General features: G+C 40.9%; 1 protein-coding gene across 2 annotated transcripts in view; it reads left to right on the top strand.

The window, feature by feature from the left end:
• Positions 1 to 20,089, top strand: part of LOC133476808 (protein phosphatase 1 regulatory subunit 29-like) — a 121,507-nt gene that overhangs the window by 29,432 nt on the left and 71,986 nt on the right. For both annotated transcript variants that reach the window (XM_061770699.1, XM_061770698.1), the window contains one exon: positions 10,050 to 10,220. The gene's annotated coding sequence lies outside the window, so the exon portion shown is untranslated. The remainder of the gene's footprint in view (positions 1 to 10,049; positions 10,221 to 20,089) is intronic.

A 20,089-nucleotide genomic window follows, 5' to 3' on the forward strand; every position in this document is an offset into this window, starting at 1 on the left:
TGTTGGACAGCCAAGGGTTTCTCAGAAAGAGGTTTTGTTCGTTTGCGGCAATTCTTGTATGATTAGTTCCTGAAACTGAAAATCAAATGTTTAATGAGCTCTTTACGAAAGACAAGGGGGCTGCGCTCCGCCCATTGCTAGGTAAAATGCATCATGGGCGTGCCGTCATTTCTGCTGTCATTTGTGGTGCACCGCCAAGTTGCCCAGCACGGGAAATAAATCCGGTATTCACTAAATATAAAGAAACCAAATACTGAAAGATACAGCATGTTTTAGGAGGAGCTGAAAGGCTTAATCAAGATTGTATAATCTTGAGTAGTGGCTTGGGTGAAAATTATTATTATTTTTTTTCCACAAAAAAAGGAGTTACATACTACAGGTTTAAATCTTACCTCCGTTACCGTTTCACTAGAACAATTCACAGTGCAGTTTAGCTGTCATATGTTGGAAGTGCGATATATAATGCAATAGACAGATAACAAACAGAGGGGAATTTACAGGGCACAGCATCTAATGAGATCAAATAGCAAGAACTCTGCCTTTATTGAGACAAAAAATTTCACTTCTTGAAAGCAACTCATGTAATAGTTTCCTGGTGATTGCACTGCAGCAGCTGTTTCTAATATTAGCATGTGTGCTAATTACAGTCACTGGTGGCTAACGCTAACAATGCGCGTTTGTCACTGTCACATTGATTGTGCTCATAGATTAGCCATAGTGCACTGTCGGGTCTAATTAGAAGAGGCAACCATGGAGTCATGAGACCATGTTCTGGCCCGCCCACGTGGCATATGCCCATGCACACGCACGTGCACTCTTTGTTGAGCTGTTTTTCATCCTCATTCACCTTCACCAACTGTCACTGCTGGCCTCCCTTCTCACCTGCGTGCGTGTGTGTGCGCGCGTGTGACAGTTTTCCTGTTGTGACATTGTTGTCATTAAAGTACGTTTTGTAAACATCAAAGATGATTGAACGTAGTGGACGTGTTTTTTTTTTTGTAAACATCAAAGACAATTTTGAGTCTTCCGTGAACCTTGTCTTTTGTAACAAAAGTCACTGATATTTGTTATTGTAAACATCCAGCCATCCATTTTCTGTACTGCTTTATCCTCACAAGGGTCGCTGGCGTGCTGGACCCTATCCCAGCTATCTTTGGGCGAGAGGCGGGTTACACCTTGGACTGGTCGCCAGCCAATCGCAGTTATTGTAAACACTGAAAATGAATCTTTGATGAACCTAGCATATACGTTATTTTAACCATAAAGACATTTTCGTTTCTGACTATCCATCCATCCATCCATTTTCCGAGCCGCTTCTCCTCACTAGGGTTGCGGGCGTGCTGGAGCCGATCCCAGCTATCATCGGGCAGGAGGCGGGGTACACCCTGAACTGGTTGCCAGCCAATCGCAGAGTTTCTGACTAACGTAACTTAAATCAAAGACAATTTATGGCGTAAGGAATGTATGTTGTTCTAAATCTTTGACAAACCTAGCGTATGTGTCTTTCTCAACAATTTAGACTTTTCGGTCAATTTTTTTCTTGACCATAAAAGACAATTTTATCTTTGACAAAGCTAATAGACATGTTTCTGTAAACATCAAATGTAATTTAAGTCTTCAAACAAACCAAGTATAAGTGATTTTCTAAAGATGAGAGAAAACTGACCATTTGACAAACCTAACATACTGTATGTGTTCTTGTACACATCAAAGATAATTTGACAAACATACTGTACCTGTCTTCAATAAACCTTTTTATGTGGGTTTTTGTACAAGATTTCGAGTCTTTGAGGACCCTAACGTATGTATTCGTCGTTATTAGACATCAAAAGCACTTTGTCGTCTTTGCGTGTTTGGTAAATTAATCATAGGTGTGTTTGTAAAGAACGATGAACCTAATATATGTGTCGTTGGGTTCCTGATAAATGTGTTTTTTGTAAATATTAAATATTAATTGGGTCACTGCAAGTTAAGTGTAGAAATTAATAAAAGAAAAGTCATATCTTTTAGATAAATTCTGGTCTGACTGCACTTTTTTTTTTTTTTTTAGCTTGAACGCCAGGGAATGTTATTTATCAACTTTCATGAAATATTGACAGATTTGTCGGATGCTTGGACAGACCACTGTTGCACAATTTTTTTTGTGGTAGTTGCAAAACTTTAAATCCTGCAAATGACAAAAATGAGTTAGCCCACTCTAGTTCTCAGTGACTGAATTGCATATACGTTAAAAAGTTAACACATTTTTGTAAATGTAAAAAGAATTGACGGTCTTTGACAAACGTAACATACTGTACATGTTTTTAAAACATCAGACAGTTTCAAGCTTTTCCAGTGTTCCTCCTCCCCTTCCCCTTCCCCCTTTCCCCATTGCATTATTAGATTCCCATTGTCACGACATGGCATAGACTCGTGCTTGGCTCTCGCTGCTCTGCTGTGGTTTAAATGTGACTGTGCTGAGTCACGGCCCAGACAAACCACGTCTGGACCCAGGCCAAAGCACGACAATGACCAGAATAAGAGTGAGATACTTTCCAAATGTGCTCAGCACTCGCAGCTTCTCATTTCAGTCTCTGTTACTTCCTGAGAGGTGTGAAAATGACAGAAAATTGTTAAAGTGCTATAGAAAAGCACCAGAAGATGACACACTAAAAGAAATGGAACTGATAAAAGCTAGAAACGAAGTAAAGCGGCGCTGCTTGACCTCTGCCAAAGCCACAAGTTTTATGGACACTAATGAAGAAGTTTTTGTCTTTTTTTCCCACTAACAATCTGACAAAATATGGAAATGAAAAGATAACATCAAAATGATTCCGTTGTATCTGTGACTTATGGAAGCACCAAAGACTCAAGGGACTTTAGCGGACTCCCCTGAAACACTGCGAACAGAGATGATTTATTTGGTTCACTGATTCAAGTCACTGGACTCATGGAAAAACCTCAAACTCAGAACGATTCGATTGAATAATGTGACTGGCTCAAGTTTTCTGACTCATTAAAAGTATTGTCTGTGACTCAGATTATTCAATTGAAAGGTTTTTACACAATTTAGTGAACACCACAGAGTCAGATGATTTTTTTTCACTGACTTGAGTCAGTGAGACATCTCAGACTCAGAGGAATCAGTTGAATTGGGTGACTGGCCCGAGTTAGTGGACTCACAGGAAACACTGCTGAATCAGAATGATTCAGTTGAAAAGAGTGATTGACTCAAGTTAGTGGAATCTCAGAAACACAGCAGACTCAAATGATTTGGTTCACTGACTCAAGCTTATTAGAAAAATCGCAGACTGATGATTTGGTTAAATTACTCACTGATTTGTGTTAGTGGACCCATATGATTTAGATTACTGACTCAAGTCATTGGACTGACTCAGATGATTCAGTTAAATACACTGACTCAAATTTAGCAGACTCAGATGCGTTGGGTGACTGACTCGAGTCAGCAGACTCCCCGGAAACACACTGGACTTTGGTTCACTGACTCAAGTCAGCAGACTAACGGAACCACCTCAAATGCAAAATGATTCAATCGAATCGTGTGACTGACTCCAGTTTGCTGACTCACAGGAAACACTGATGACTTAAACTGCGTTCACACCGGATACAAATTGAACCATTCATGTGACATGATTACATATAAAGTCAATGCAAACGCGTGAATAGACGCAACTCGTATGCGTATGACGCACTTGATGTGACGCAAGTTGGGTGAGTATGCACAAATTGAAGGAGAGGAAAGAGGTGGGAGGAGCATATCTTTGTGAAACTCCCTCAATAAAACTCCTGCAAGTCATGCGAGGCAAAGGTTTGCTTCGCTTCCGGTCTAAACGTAGCATGAGATGATTTGGTTCACTGACTCCGCAGAACCAGAGTGATTTAGTTGAATCAGCTGACTGACTCGAGTCAGTTGACTCACCAGAAAACACTGTGGACTCATAACATTGACACAAGAGACTCAAGTTTATATTACAATGTGATGCCTTTTTCTTTTTAATTAAAATTGAATTTGATCTCCCAAGAGCTGTAAAGTTTAAATGACTTTCAAGCCACTGTGTTATACAAAGCTACCTAGTGAGGATAAGCGGAACGGAAGATGAACGAATGAATTACTGCTTTGAATCCTTTATTGTGGACAAATTGTTTCGTGGGTAAAGTTGGGTGTGGATGTTTCCCTCACTAAAGGAGCAGCGGGTGACGGAAAAAAAACATTTTTCATGTTGAAACGACAATAAGTGTATATTATTTGGCTGCAGCATGTGGCTAAGCTGTCATCTCAGGTGAACTGCCTTTGACAAAACCGCAACACAAAGACGCTTAATTGGACCAAAAGGGATTTGAATGGTTGCATTTATGCTCCATGTGTGCATAATAACAGCGCATGGATCACATTTACCTCTTTGTTGGTTTCCTAAAGTGACAATCAATTGTTGTTTTGTTTAGACATCCAAGAGACTTTGTCTTTGACAAACTCAGCAGATGTATATAAAAAAAACCCCCCAAAAAAACAGTTGAGTAAACTTATACGTATTTGTCTTTGTAAACATCAAAGACAATTGGAATCTCCCACAAACCTAATGTCCATGTTTTTGTAAACATCAATTTAGAAACCTAATGTAAATTTTTATAATCCTCAAAGACAAATTAGTCTTCAACAAAACTAATGTTCGCTTTTTTTGCACACAAGAAACAACTCAGAATTTTCAACAAACTTTGTGCCTGTTTTTGTGAAAATCAAGACAATTAAACCTAACAACCAAATCTGTCTGTTTTCGGAAGCATCAAAGACAAACTTGATTCTTTGAAAAATGTTCTATACATGTTTTTGTCAAATCAAAGACAATTTAGTCCTAATCACACCTTTTTACAGACAAAATTTTATGTTTTTTCTCTCTCCTTCATTCGTCTTGAGATGTTTATTCTTTTTTTTTTTTTGGGGGGGGGGGGCTTTACCGCCCCCCCTGCCTCCATCCTATAATATCCATCTCCCGCCAGGTGATGGATGTTGGCCTCCAGATGACTGGCGAGTGCATCGCTGCATCAAAACATCATATTTGCTCATTTGTTTTGGCCCCAATCTAAGCGGCTCTTTCTTGCTTTCTTTGTTTCTCTGCCTGTCATTTGTTTGTTTGATAGCACACAAGCCTTTTTAGTTTTTGGGAGGGATTTTATTCACATCATGCACCTGCCAGCTGCCTTTTTATGTCCTCTTGTTTGGCTTTTGTGGGGGAAATCTGCTCCATTGTTGTACTTGATGTTATTCTGCCTTCTGATTATTTCTATGCAAGGTGCGGTTATCATCAATGACGAGACGATTAAATGTAGCTCATGTACATTGCACGTGCAGCCAAGCGTAAAATTGTCTTCTTCTTTTTTAACTCTGTGGATTTGTGTCAAGTCGTTTTGTTGATTTCTATTGCACATGGTAATAATGGTTATCGTGACTATCTGGCGAGAGAAGCGAATGCACGATTTATGGGAGAAGTACAGTCCACGTGACACAGCGTGCAGTGGATTTTTTTCCTCTGTGGCTTATTTCCAGTCATTCTGTTTATTTCTCTTGTGCAAGGTGTCTGTTATCATCAACAAGTGGCGATAGGAGAGATCAGATTAATTGTAGGGTATGTACCCTACTAGTGCGCATGTGACCGAACGTGACCCCTTTTTTTGGATTATTTCTAGTCCTTTCCATTCATTCTGTTGTGCACAGAGGCAGTTATCACTTATTGGCGAGAAGAGCAATGGCATTAAATATAGGACACGTACAATCGTGGCCATGTGGCCGAGTGTGACGTGGAGGTTTTTGACTGTGGATTATTTCTAGTCTTTTTTTGTTTGTTTTGTCATTTCAATTGTGCATGGTGGCAGTTATCATGAAAACCTGGTTAGAGGACAATTTCATTATCGTACACTGCAGGTTTGCATGTTTTTTTTTTTTTTTACTCTGTGGTTTATTTCTAGTCATTTTGTTTATTTCTATTGTTTAGGCTGGTGATATTTCTTATTCTTCTCCAACTTGGGGCACTTTTCTCTGGCTGCGTCCTTCTGACCGCCGCCCCGGAGTGTTTTTGTGGTCAGTAAATTGACATTTACCCGTGATGGTGGTCCCGCCTTCCTTTATACCCGCTCTTTGTCACGCTAATGCTCCCGGCCACCCTAACCTTTACTTTAAGGATCTAAATGCAGATGACGCAAAAAAAAAAAAAAAGAAAAGAAAAAGGCAAAAGAAAAAACGCGGAGGCCGCCTGTGTCGTTGCTGACCTTCGTACATGCCGCCGCTGACATTCTACCGAGCGGGAGAGAAACTATTTCCGGCTTTTTTTTTTTTTTTGCCGGTGGGAAAATGTTTGCACGCATCAGCTGCTGTCGCGAGGTTAGCGTGAAATGACAGACGGGATGACAGGAAGGAGCAGAGAGGTTGGGAGTTGAAAAAATACTGTCAGAAATCTAGCTGATGGGCTGTATTATCACATAGGTAAAAGATGAGTTGACTCTGGCTTTTTATTTTTATTGTGCAAGGTGGTGGTTATCATGAATAATTGGCCAGAGGAGGAATCCCATGAACTCATTCACTCATTTTTTAAAGCAGCCTTCCGCATATTGGCAGCCAGTTTCGACCAATCTTTTAAGACACACAGAATATTGTGTTCTGTGACAATATAAGCACCAAACCTTACAGAAGAAAGAGTAGACTGTATTCTTTTACCCAAAAAAAAGTTTGTCTCACTTTTTCCGTTCTTTAGTAATCAGCAGTAGAACATGGTTGGGTTTTCCCAAAAACTGGTTTTTGACCAAAAGCAGAGAAAATTAGCTTTTGTGAAAATATATATTGTTTGCTTTTTTGAAACCTCAAACTCTTAACTAACAAATAAAAAAAGACTGACAAAGGGCTCCGTGAGCGACCAGGGCTCACCACTAACCTTTGCACTGGTAGCACTGAAAAAGTTGGTCGCACCAGCGCATGATTTGGCCGCATCTTTTTTTGGGGCAGGTACATCATGACCATGCATGCTGATGAATGGTAGTCTTAATTGTCATACCATAGTTTTATTAAGTAAAAATTGACAGTGACTCGAGATATGATATTGACAAAATATTTTCCTGGGAACAAGAACTTTGTATCCAACAAGCAGTAGCTGACAACATTGGTCAATAATTTTTTATACATGGTGAGCCAAAAGTAGGCATGTGTGTGTGTGTGTGTGTGTATATATATATATATATATATATATATATATATATATATATATATATATATATATAAGAACACGCACACAGACTAGTCATACATGATGTAACTTATTTGTCTGGAATGGCGATCGCCTGCCAAAACCTCATGCAAATTGCAAAATGTAAATAAAAATAATGAAACTGTACATGAAATAAACATTGAAATAACAAAAAGTACTTTTAGGATTTCCCTAAAATACATACAGCATAAAAACATTTTTATTTTTGAAAAAACACTTTGTTTTTGTTCACTGGCTGCACAATGTTTAAAAAAAAAATAAAAAAAAATAGAAAGATGAAAAAATATTTCCACTGATATTTTTCAGGTAGTGTTGCGTCTATGCCATGAGACCTATCTAGCTAAGTAGAGATAAAGTTACAAATGTCAGTGCAAATTGTTACTTAGTTTCAAGTTGAGCAAACACCTCATGTTTCACAGTGTGGGGAGTGCGACGCAGTGCTGTGACGTTGTGTACAATTTCCAATGAGAGTTGGAATTAAAAAAGCTTGCGTGATTAAAAAGTAGAAGGGACAGATCGATGTCATTATGAATCTGAATGGATACCAGTACCATCTGCACCCTTGACGGCGGCACCTCCTCACCCGACGACGGATGGGACCGCTCCGCCAGGCGAGGCACGCGGCCGTTATGGCCATCGGTCGTTCATAATGATGAGACCGCGCTCTCTCTTCAGAACAGGACAACGGGTGGAGGAGATTGACTAATGTAGTGTAAAACGTGCCGACTTTCAACCACCATGTCTTATATTGTGAGACTGTGTTAGAGGGAGCATTAACACTGAAAAAAGGGCAACCGTTTTGGTCACAGTCTGGAGCCCTGGTGAGCCCTGACTCAGTTGAATGTTTGTGGCTTTTTTACATGTCCTTCATCATTCACTCCATGAATTGCATCATCTTTTCTCACGATCGCAGCACACTTTCTGCTACCAAGCGCAACACATACTTTGTTTATACCATCCATATACAGTACATACTCAGCTTGAGTATGAGGTGCCTGAAAAGGTGCTAGGTTGTATTGCACTGTTGATCTAGAGAATTATTGTTGCTGCTATATATTGCACATATGTGACTGGTTTTTACATATGTAAGTTGGAAATGTTGAGGTGTGATGATGCCTCATGTCAGTGTCTGTCAAGAGTGTAGGGGGGGCGAGAAGAGCAGTGACAGCTCTATGGTAGAAAGTATTATGCAGTGTGGGGGTACATGCTTGTAGCGGTCTGTAGCGCTTGGCAGAAGGTAGGAGGGTGAACAAGGGGCTTCAAGGGTGCGTACTGTCCACGATGATGGCTGTGGCTCTCCGGGTGCAGTGTGTCTGGTCCAGTCTGTGGAGCGGGGAGCCGATGATCCTCTCTGTGGTTTTGATGAGACATTGGTATTGAAGGCAGAGCTATAATCGATAAACAGCATCTGAACATAGCTGTCTTGCTGGTACAGGTGTGTCAAGGCAGACTAGAGCGCCATTGACACAGCGTCCTCTGTTGACCTGTTTGCCCTATGGGCAAACCTGATCGCTTGGCTGACTTGAATAAACATGGAACTCTTTATTTACTGTGTTTTGTTTCTAGCCACTCTGTTTGTTTCTATTGTTTAAGTGGCAAGGAATGATTGCCTAATTACACACGTACCCGTGGTTCACAAGCTGTGGCAGTCTCCATGTATATCCGTATGTCTGTATTATACTGGGGGTCACTGATGGTGTAGTGGTACACTCGCCTGACTTTGGTGCAGGCAGCGTAGGTTCAGTTCCCACTCAGTGACAGTGTGAATGTGAGTGCAAATGGTTGTCCGTGTCTATATGTGCCCTGCGACTGACTGGCGACCAGTTCAGGGTGAAGTCCGCCTTTCGCCCGAAGTCAGCTGGGATAGGTTCCAGCGCCCCGTGACCCTGAACAGGATAAGCGGTGTTGAGAATGGATCGATGGATGGATGTATTATACTGCCCTCAGGTGGCCATGGCGTGTACATCAGAAGGAGCAGCACAATGTCCTTTGAACTGAAGTAAAAATTGTAGCAAAAACTATTTAATTATTTTCATTATATTTGCTTGTGTTTTCAAACAAAGTAATAATATTAATAATAATAATATAATAATAATAATTAATATTATAGAGAGCTATTTTTTTTATTAAAAATGTTTTTGGGGGCAGGCTGGAATGCAGTAACGGTATTTCTCTTCATTTCAATGGGAAAAGATGATTTGAGATATGACTGTTTCGAGTAACGAGCATGGTCACGGAACAGATCAAACTCATATCTCAAGGCACCATTGTAATTATATGATGTATGCATGACAATTGTGCACCTACATGCCTTTTTCTAGTCATTCTGTTTAATGCCAACTGTGCACTGTGCCAGTGATTTACTCAGTTCTGTTTCTGCTGCATACTGGCCCTGAATCAGTTGAAATTGCGCTCCATCAAATGATATTCATGTGTTTTACACGGGCCGATGATATTAAACACAGGATGAAGTCAAATGAGGTCTACCGTTAGGCTAAACTTTTATCTCCTCCTCCTCCTCCTCAGCGAGGCGGACCCGCAGCATTTTTTATCTGTTAACTAATTTGCCGTCGCTAATCTGGTTTTTGGAGTTCCTGGATAAATATTTAGACCTATTTGACCAGCAGCCTCTTTTCAATTAGGCGCGGGTCGCCCGCACTGTCTGCTTAATTTCACTCTACCATTGATTTGATTTTTATCTTCAGCTGCCAGGCTCCTGCCTCCCCGACTCGGCTGTCATCAAACTTTTATTAACTACTCCCCTGTCTCTCCTTCTCTCGCTCTCTGTTTCTCCATCAGCTCCTGAGACTTCCTGTTCGCTTTCTTGCTTTCACTTGGAGAAGCGAACACATTTTGGGATGTTGTAGAGGAGGAAAAGCTTGCTAACGAAGTTTCTTCATGGTCGAAAAAGTCCCTCATCGTTGAAAAGTGAAGATTGGCTTTATCCAGACCAAAAACATCAAAAAAGAGGTGAGTGAGTGAGGATTCTTGAGAAATATGCACCTGATTGGACTTGAGTTGCCTCAAAACACATAGAGTTCTTGCTTCACCCACCCTGGAAATGTGAAGATGTTGTAGAAAAGGTTGGTTTCACTGTAAGAGTGCTCTCGAGGAGCATGCACCGGATTGGATCTCAGCTGACTTGATGTAGCTCCAAATCAACAGGATTCTTGGTTTTTAGAGGAAATATTCACCCCTGATGTATCTGGGTATAGTTACGAATCATTAAGGTTCTTGCGCAGACATTGGTAAACAATATTTGAAAGTTTGAAGATGTTAAAGACCATGTCAAGTGCATTTGTTTGTAAGTACTGTACATTATACATGTTTGCAGATAATTGGTAACAACTGTTTACTCACTTGTAGCGCTAAATTGTTTTTTAACCATTTCAATTGTCTTGATTTGTTTTAATGTGGGCCCAGTGATGCACTTGGGGGTCTGGCATGAGTCACACCTTTATAAGAACTTGAGCAGCTTCACTCCCATCGGCTATTAACTAGGCTTTACACGAACAGGATTTTTGGGGCCGATTACCGATCAACGAGTTTAAAAAAACGATAACCGATCACCCATCCAATCACAGGTTGAAGCAAGGTGTCTATTTAAATGACCTGTTCATTTACTGTATATACTTGTGTACTTAATTGCTTAAAAAAAATTAGATTTCCAATAAATAATGTATCATCTTGTTCATCTATTTATGCCAGTGAGGCATAGTGACAAACAGAACAAATGAATGGTCTTCTATTAGATGGCAGGAAGTACATACCGTAATTAATGTATCCACCTTTTGTGACATTTTTGTTTGTTGGTGTCCCGTGAGATTTTTCAATTGTAAAATATGCTCCGTGGCTCCATAAAGGTTAGAAATCACTGCTCTAGTCAGATTGTGTATTCTAATCAGTCTGGTCAAACCAACATTACATGACAGAAATAATGGGTGCTAACTTACTGTAATTAAATTATTTCATTGTAATTAAATGACTTCACCCACACCGAAAGTTTACAGCATGATTCGACAGAACGGCGGCATGTTTGCGTAGAACAGTTAGCGCTAGCACTAGCTTGCTAGGCTACATAACGTTTTTGTTCCCTGCTTGCGAGCCATATCGTATTAAAAGTACGGGAACATACCTCAAACAAGCCTTAAACGAACGTCCTCTCCTGTCCTGAGCACCGGTGACCACCAACACGCGTTTTCCCCCATTTTGTCCTTATAATACAGTCGGCGCGATCCACTCTTGTTGTCGTCGCCACGGAAACGAGTGTATCCGGTCGCATTTGAGTTGACAAGATAAAGCCCAATGATCGTAAAAAAACGGGATGTGGTTATATCGGAATACAAGATTTCATTGCAGTAAATAGAGCAAATTTGTCTTGTCGTCTGATCCGGGCATTACGTGTTGCCTGTCTCAGGCGTGTTTTGTCCCGCAACGGCGACATTTGTGTTATAACTTTATTGGCCGTCAGATATTTGCAGTACTACGTCAAAATGCACGGCTTTGCTAAAAATAAAATAGCTTTTAGATTAAAATGTACTGTGCACGATGGCGACGCGGAGTCAATGTCTTTTGCGGAGCCGCTCAATGATGTCATTGATCGGATCGGGGAATTATGACATTAAAGCCGATCAGCATAAAATGCAAATTATCGGCCAATAACGATCAGGCCGATAAAATAGGTTTAAAGTCTACTATTAACCAGCACGATTGAGACGAGCAGTTACCTAACTAGCTATGCTTACACCCGAAAAATGCATCTTCACTTTGGCGTGGCCGCTTTAGAGTACATTGTTGTTGGCCGTTAGTGCACGCATGTCACGCAGAGAAAGGCAGAAGAACCAGGGGAAAATAATTCAAGACAAATTCCGACTTGACAGCCAGGCTGTTGACCGCTGCGTTGGGCTGGCCTGGCCGCTTTGGATCGCCTCGTTGTTGCAGTGTGGAAAGCCCATTGGGATATATTCCAGCAACCGGAGGCTCTAAGTGGGTATATTTTTACAGCTTGAACATCTAGGGTTGTGTAGGCGTAAGAAAGATGCTTGATGTGGTAAATGATTGACGTTTGAACAGGGTATGGTTTCAGTGCTTCAGCAGACATGCTCACAGCGTTTGAGAGCAGAAGCAACTGATTGATATTTCACAATTTTAAAGTACATGCCGATTTGTTTAATCGTACAAATTTAGCAGGGTTCTTAATAGGGCTGGGGGAAAAAAAATTCATAAGTCTGCTAAGTCGACTTAAAAAAATAGTTTGACACGAAATTTCTGCCTTGAAGCTCCGCCGGGACCATAAAAAAAGGTTCCGCCTGCAACCATGTTTGCACTACACGGACATTTATTGCAAACAGACGCAGTGTTGGGCCACTGATAAACTTTGCCAAAAACGACAAAGGAGTGTCTGTAAAGGATTTTTAAGACACTGTTAGATATGTAATGTACATATAAAATGATAAGTATGAGGGAGCGTCATGGTAGTTTGCGTTTTTAAAAATGTTTTTTTTTTTTACCTCATATTGTAATTGCTAGCGCACTAATGCTAATCGCGTTTGGTAACTGTTTAGCATTTAGCATTTTGCTGTCTCAAATTCTGTATACCAAATTTATACCATCCACTCAGTACCAACATATGCAGTTTAAGGACTGAAGTCCATCCTTCATCAATGAGATTAGTAATAGTTGGGGGTAATTATTATTATATTATTTTATCAGTAATCAATCGGAGAATCATTTCTAAAAAGATTTGACAGCCCGAGTTGTTAACAACACTCTTCTCAGTGGTGTGTCAAATTTACAAGAGATACTTATTTTCACTTTAGAGGGCCTTTATAGTTTTGAAAATTTTATCTGGTCAGGTAATGTAACTGATTTGATTTCAAACATCTAAGATTTGATTCAAAAATCAATAGGGTTCTTGGTTTTGAGATCCAATAATTACCCCCAAAAGACTGAATATTGGTTGATAAATGGAGTGGACAAATATCTCGTGCCAACATCTAGTGTTTGAGATTGTTAAACTCAATATGATTCTTGCTCAGACATGGGCAATCAATCTCTGAAATTTTTATGATGTTAGATTGAAAACTGGATCTGATAATACACTGAACTGATTTGACCTGAAACATCTCAGGTTTGATATTGGCTCAAAATGAACACGGTTCTTCTTGTGCTGTGACAGTCATTCTCGAAAGTTTCCAGATCATGCCCGTCTTTGAATGCTCTGAATTTGTACCTTTTATGTCTACTCCCTTATCTTAATTGCTGTTGATTTACCCTAAAATCAATAGGGTTCTTGATTTTGGATCAAATAATGGCGCTTGAAGGTTCACAAATGGATCTGGTAGAGTACAATACAGTGAAGGTGCATGTGCTAGTTAGAGTTTTGAGCTCAGCGACCACAAACATACAGGAAAGATATTATTGAAAATCAATTAGAAAATCAATAATATTTTTTATATCCAAACAATCCCTGAATAAGAAAGGAATACGTTTTTTTCCCACTCGACACCCCCCCACCCATTGTCATTGTTAACACTCAGACAGCTTATCAGTGACACACTTTTGTCAGCGTTGACTTCGCTCTTTCACTGTCGCTAATGAAAGCCGAGCTAATTTGGGAGTTTAAAAACTCATTAAGATCAAACAAGCCACTAGAAAGACACACATTCTGTATTATTAGACTGGCAGCAGTGGATGTTTTTTTAAAAAAGTATGTCTCTGTCACTCAGCACCACCTGTCAGATAAAATGTGTTGGGGATTATTGGTGTCAAATTCTTCTACAGCAGAAAAATCTCAGGATAATGGATATTTGAATCAAACTCTGTCTTGAGGCATTAGCAGAACAATGGAGTTCACTACTTCATTTCATTCAACTCATTGCCTAGATGGGCTGCTATAGATGCGAAAACAGGAAATGAAAACCTGCTGATTCTATGTGATACCTTTAAATGGTTGAGCGATTAAAATCCAATTCCTCTGAATCTGACGCAACCAGCAGACAAGGCAGTAAATTCAGGCCCAACTAGTTTGCTGCCTCTAGAAGCTGCTGTAGTTATGAGAATACGGAGTAAACAGCTTTTGAGTCCATGTGATGTGGCAAATAGCAGAGGAGGCCATTAATTCAGGCCTAGTTTGGTGCCTGTTTTAAATTTCTATAGCTATAGGTGCGCGGCACGGTGGCCGACTGGTTAGAGCGTCAGCCTCACAGTTCTGAGGTGCGGGGTTCAATCCCCGTCCCCGCCTGTGTGGAGTTTGCATGTTCTCCCCGTGCCTGCGTGGGTTTTCTCCGGGCACTCCGGTTTCCTCCCACATCCCAAAAACATGCATGAATTGGAGACGCTAAATTGCCCGTAGGCATGACTGTGAGTGCGAATGGTTGTTTGTTCCTATGTGCCCTGCGATTGGCTGGCAACCAGTTCAGGGTGTACCCCGCCAACTGCCCGATGACAGCTGGGATAGGCTCCAGCACGCCCGCGACCCTAGTGAGGAGAAGCGGCTCAGAAAATGGATGGATGGATGGATAGCTATAGGTGTTTAATCTGTGATGATTGTCTTAGAAACTGTACAACCAAGAGCCGGTGACCGTGATGTGGAGGGTCCCAGAGGATTTTGTACGCTCTTGTCTTAGTTCTGGCAGCGTGCATGTCCTCAAGGGTGGGGAGGGAGGTACCGACAATCCTTTCAGCAGTTTTGGTTGTCCGTTGCAGTCGGAGTTTGTCCTTTTTCATAGCAGCACCAAACCAGACTGTGATGGAAGAACACAGGACTGATTTGATTCGATGACCGCTGTGTAGAACTGCCCGTGGCAGGCTGTGCTTTCTCAGAAGCCAAAGGAAGTACATCCTCTGTTGGGCCTTTTTGAGGACGGAGTTGATGTTGATCGCCCACTTCAGGTCCTGAGAGACTGTAATTCCCAGGAACTTGAAGGTCTCGACGGTTGACACAAGGCAGCTGGACAGTGTGAGGGACAGCTGTGGCGAAGGATGCCTCCTGAAGTCCATGATCATCTCTACAGTCTTGCGCGTGTTCAGCTCCAGGTTGTGTCGGCCACACCACAGCTCCAGCCGCTTCACTTCCTGTCGATATGCAGGTGAGGTGGTCCAGCACGAGATGTTCAAAGGACTTCATAACCACAGATGTCAGGGCGACAGGCCTGTAGTCATTCAGACCTGAGATTGTAGTTTTCTTGGGGACTGGGATGATGGTGGTAGCGATGATCCCCCAAGCTTAGAACAATAGCACACTAGCCAACGACTTCAATACCTTCTACTGCAGATTTGAAAAGGACACTTTCACACCCCACACCCACCCAGCCGCACCTCCGACCACAATCACACCTCTGACTTCTGCGTTGACCATCCACGAACAGGATATGAGACGCAACTTCAAACAACAAAAGATTAACAAAGCGGCAGGCCCGCACCTTGGTGTTCTGATAGATTCTGACCTGACTTTCAACAGTCATATCAAATCCATCCATCCATTTTCTGAGCCGCTTCTTCTCACTAGGGTCGCGGGCGCGCTGGAGCCTATCCCAGCTATCATCGGGCAGGAGGTAGACCAGGAGAAGCTCATCCATGCTTTTATCTCAAGTAGACTGGACTATTGTAATAGTCTTCTGACTGGTACACCCTGAACTGGTTGCCAGCCAATCGCAGGGCACATAGAAACAAACAACCATTCGCACTCACAGTCATGCCTAGGGGCAATTTAGAGTCTCCAATTAATGCATGTTTTTGGGATGTGGGAGGAAACCGGAGTGCCCGGAGAAAACCCACGCAGGCACGGGGAGAACATGCAAACTCCACACAGGCGGTGACGGGGATTGAACCCCGCACCTCAGAACTGTGAGGCTGACGCTCTAACCAGTCGGCCACCGTGCCGCATCATATCAAATCAATTACTAAAACTCCCTTCTACCAGTGTGGGGAGAACATATCCAGAGTGAAGGCTTGCATGTGTCAAGCAGACCAGGAGAAGCTCATCCATGCTTTTATCTCAAGTAGACTGGACTATTGTAATAGTCTTCTGACTGGACTCCCCAAAAAGAGCATTAAACAGCTGCAGCTCATTCAGAATGCTGCAGCTCTGGTTCTAACCAGAAGAAAGAGGTCAGAGCATATTACTCCAATTCTAAAGTATTTACACTGGCTTCCAGTCAGCTTTAGAATTGATTTTAAAGTTCTGCTACTGGTCTGTAAATCACTAAATGGTTTAGCTCGTGAATACATGAAATAAATGCTAATGGAACATAACCCAGTAGGGCTCTGAGATTGACAGACTCAAATCAAATAGTGGAGCACAGAGTCCAAAGCAAGCATGGTGAAGCAGCATTAGCTATTTTGCGGCACACAAATGGAATAAGTTTCCAACAGAAGTGACATCGGCCGCAAGTGTGAATGTTTTTAAGTCCAGGTTGAAAACTCTTCTTTTTTCTCATGCTTTTTAGAGCATTTCCACTTTTAAATTATATTTCTTGCACTGTATGCTGTTTTAATTGTACTTTTATTTTTTTCTCTTTGTTTTAAATGTTTAGAAGCTGTTTTTTTTTCTTTGTTTTTAAATGCTTTTAATCATGTAAAGCACATTGAGTTACCTTGTATATGAAATGCGCTATATAAATAAATTTGCTTAGACTGGCTAGGACGGGTTGTGGTAGACATAAAAACAGGACGTAAAAGTTCAAAACAGGAAGTAAATCGGAAACGTTTGCTTTTGGACCTTAAGGTTAATATCTAACGTCTTCTCGGACTCAACCAGAGTAGGCATATTTAATCTAGTTTGCTGCCTAGATGGGGTGCTGTTCCTCCAACGATGAGGTCATTGATGACAAAGAGGTCAGTTCAGCTTGAACACCACGCACACACACACACACACACACGTACACGTACACGCATACATAAATTACCACTTGTCTATGTGTGCGCTTTTTAAACATTTTTACTGATGTTTTTTTCTTGATTAGCAATTTGCATTGTAATGATATTTCTATTTGTGTTTGAATTAATTTCTATTAATTTCCACTGTTCTTTATCTACTCGGAGTAAACCTTTCATCTGAGCATCGTCATACAATTTAGTATTTAGTTTGATGGTTTATGCTAATATTATGTAAAGTGATTCATGAATATTCAGTGAATGCTTGATTTGCATATTCCCCCAAATGGTTGCAGTTAATGATAGTTGCTGTAATGCAATTCAACAACTGGAAATATGTGTTATCATAATGTTTAAGATTGTTACATATTTAACTTGCAGTAATATATTCCAATCAATTGCACAGGCATTAATCAAGGCCGAGCTAGTTCATTGCTAGACGGACTGCTGTCGAAACACTAGGTAAACAGGAAGTAAATCAGGTTTGTTTCAGGGCTATTTCTAACTAACTAAAACAACAGAGGGCGCTGATAATTCAGGCCCGACTATTTTTACTGCCTCGACTCGCTGTTGTATAAATAGAAGAAAAATCAATTTTAAAAACAAACAAACCAAAAAAATTTGATGGTAGTAAATTTTAATTTAAAATGATCTGAAGCCAATTTGTACTCTCATTCTCATACTTGCTGTGTCAATGGCTACAGCAGCCCATCTAGGCAGCAAGTAGTTGGTCCTGGAGAAACTGGATTAAAAAAAATATTTTATGGCGTCTTTCTGGTTTATCTGAGAGAGAGATACACGTTTAAGCAGCAGCTCCTCCTGTCCCCAGTAGGCTACTGTCTACCTGGCCTGCGCTCTCCCAAAAATATTTTGTTGTATTTGAGGGCTTAATTCTATGCCCAGTCCAGGCCAGATATGTTTAAAAATACAAAATGACTATAAATTAGCCTTAACGTTATCAAAATAAAACGTTTTTGCATGCACCAATCACATTCAATTAAGGAAAATCCTTTGGTCAAAATGGAAAATTTCTGTTCGGCGCCCTGCTGTAAATTCAAATTGCAATAAAGAAAATACATTTACATTACTTGAAACTGGCAAACTAATATTTTACAACAATTTGAATTAAACAAATTCAATGAATGACAGCTTAGTTATACTTTTTTAGTGTAAGCAGTGCAAAAGCAAATGTTTGCATTTGTGAGCATCTTTGCATCGCTAATGAATCAACAAATGGTCTAATTTAACAATAAAAATCAAATTCTTCCTTGTAGGAGTGGATGTCGTCACGCTGGCTACTCTCTGCCACCTCACATTAGTCGGCCGTGCTAACGCTCACCGCGAGGGGGTGGGGCTTGTGGGGAGAGGGGGACATTCTCCGTCGTCCCGCGGTGAGAGAGTGAGCTAGCGAGCAGAGGCATTAGCCATGCTAATCTCATTAAAGAGGACTCGTGAGTGAATCCTGCGGGATTGCGCCAGAGACAGATGAGCCGCTTTATTATTGAAAAGGTTCTGGGATGCAACCGTCCGGCTGAAGAGAAGAAGAAGAAGACAGACAATAGAGCAGGGAGACGGGTGGCTGTAGAAAGGATGGAAAAAGGATGAGGAATGAAATATCAAGAGGGACAGACAGGGTCCCAGTGATGTCATCACTGAGGCCGATTTGATACAGTACATTCAAGACGGGCTATGACGTGATTCACTCCATTCCGATTCTTTCCAAGTATGATGTGATATGATTTACCACATCTGCGATGCAATGCATTCTAGTCCAATTACGATACAATATGAATAATTCCAGTTACAATTCTATGAGAGTCACTCCAAGTACAATGTTATACGATATATGCTAATTATGTAGTATGATTTACTCCAATTACGATGGCACGATTCACTTGATGACAATGCATACTATTCATTCATACAATTACAATATGATTTCTTCGAAGTACAATGCAATATGGTTAAAAATAATTATGATATGATATTTTCGGATTAATCCAATTACGATGCAATGCAAAACAATCTACTCTTAAGTACAATTCAATATGAATCGTTACCGTATGACACGATTTACCTAAAAAACGATGCGAGACCACAGGATTCACTTCAATTATGATATCATTCATCTGAAATACAATAGGATGTGATACGATAAGATTTACCTCAATCAAGATACGATACAAGTCACATGTACGATGCAATATACAGTAAATCACTTTTTGATTTGACTCTACAATTACAGTAAGACATGATATGGTCGCCCCAATTACAAATTGATGATGAACTCCAATTACGATGTAGTACAGTTTATTCCAAATATGATGCAATCTGGCGGCACGGTGGACAACTAGTTAGCACATCTGCCTCAGATTTCTGAGGGCAAATTCCGGTCCCGCCTGTGTGGAGTTTGCATGTTCTCCCCGTGCCTGTGTGGATTTTCTCCGGGTACTCCGGCTTCCTCCCACATCCCAAAAACATGCATGGTAGGTTGAGTGTTTGTTTCTTTGTGCTCTGCGATTGGCTGGCGACCAGTTCAGGGTATACCCCACCTCTCGCCCACAGGTAGCTGGGATTGGCTCCAGCATGCATCATCCATCCATCCATCCATTTTCCGTACCGCTTTTCCTCACTAGGGTCACGGGTGTGCTGACGCCTATCCCAGTTGACTCTGGGCGAGAGGCGGGGTACATCCTGAACTAGTCACCAACCAATCGCAGGTAATAATAATAATAATAATAATAAATTGTATTCATACAAAAAAGTGCCTTGACAGATCCCTTTACGATGTGATATGATTCACTTCAGTTATGATAGGATGCAATATGACAGTTGACTCTCGCCACAATATGATTAACCCCAGTTATTACACTATTCCCTCCAATTATGATATGATAGGACTGAATCTAACTACAATACAATGCAATTAACTCCCACTACACTACATTAACTCCCTTTATGAT

The sequence above is a fragment of the Phyllopteryx taeniolatus genome, chromosome 4, assembly GCF_024500385.1.
Source record: "Phyllopteryx taeniolatus isolate TA_2022b chromosome 4, UOR_Ptae_1.2, whole genome shotgun sequence".
In the NCBI taxonomy this organism is placed as follows: domain Eukaryota; kingdom Metazoa; phylum Chordata; class Actinopteri; order Syngnathiformes; family Syngnathidae; genus Phyllopteryx; species Phyllopteryx taeniolatus.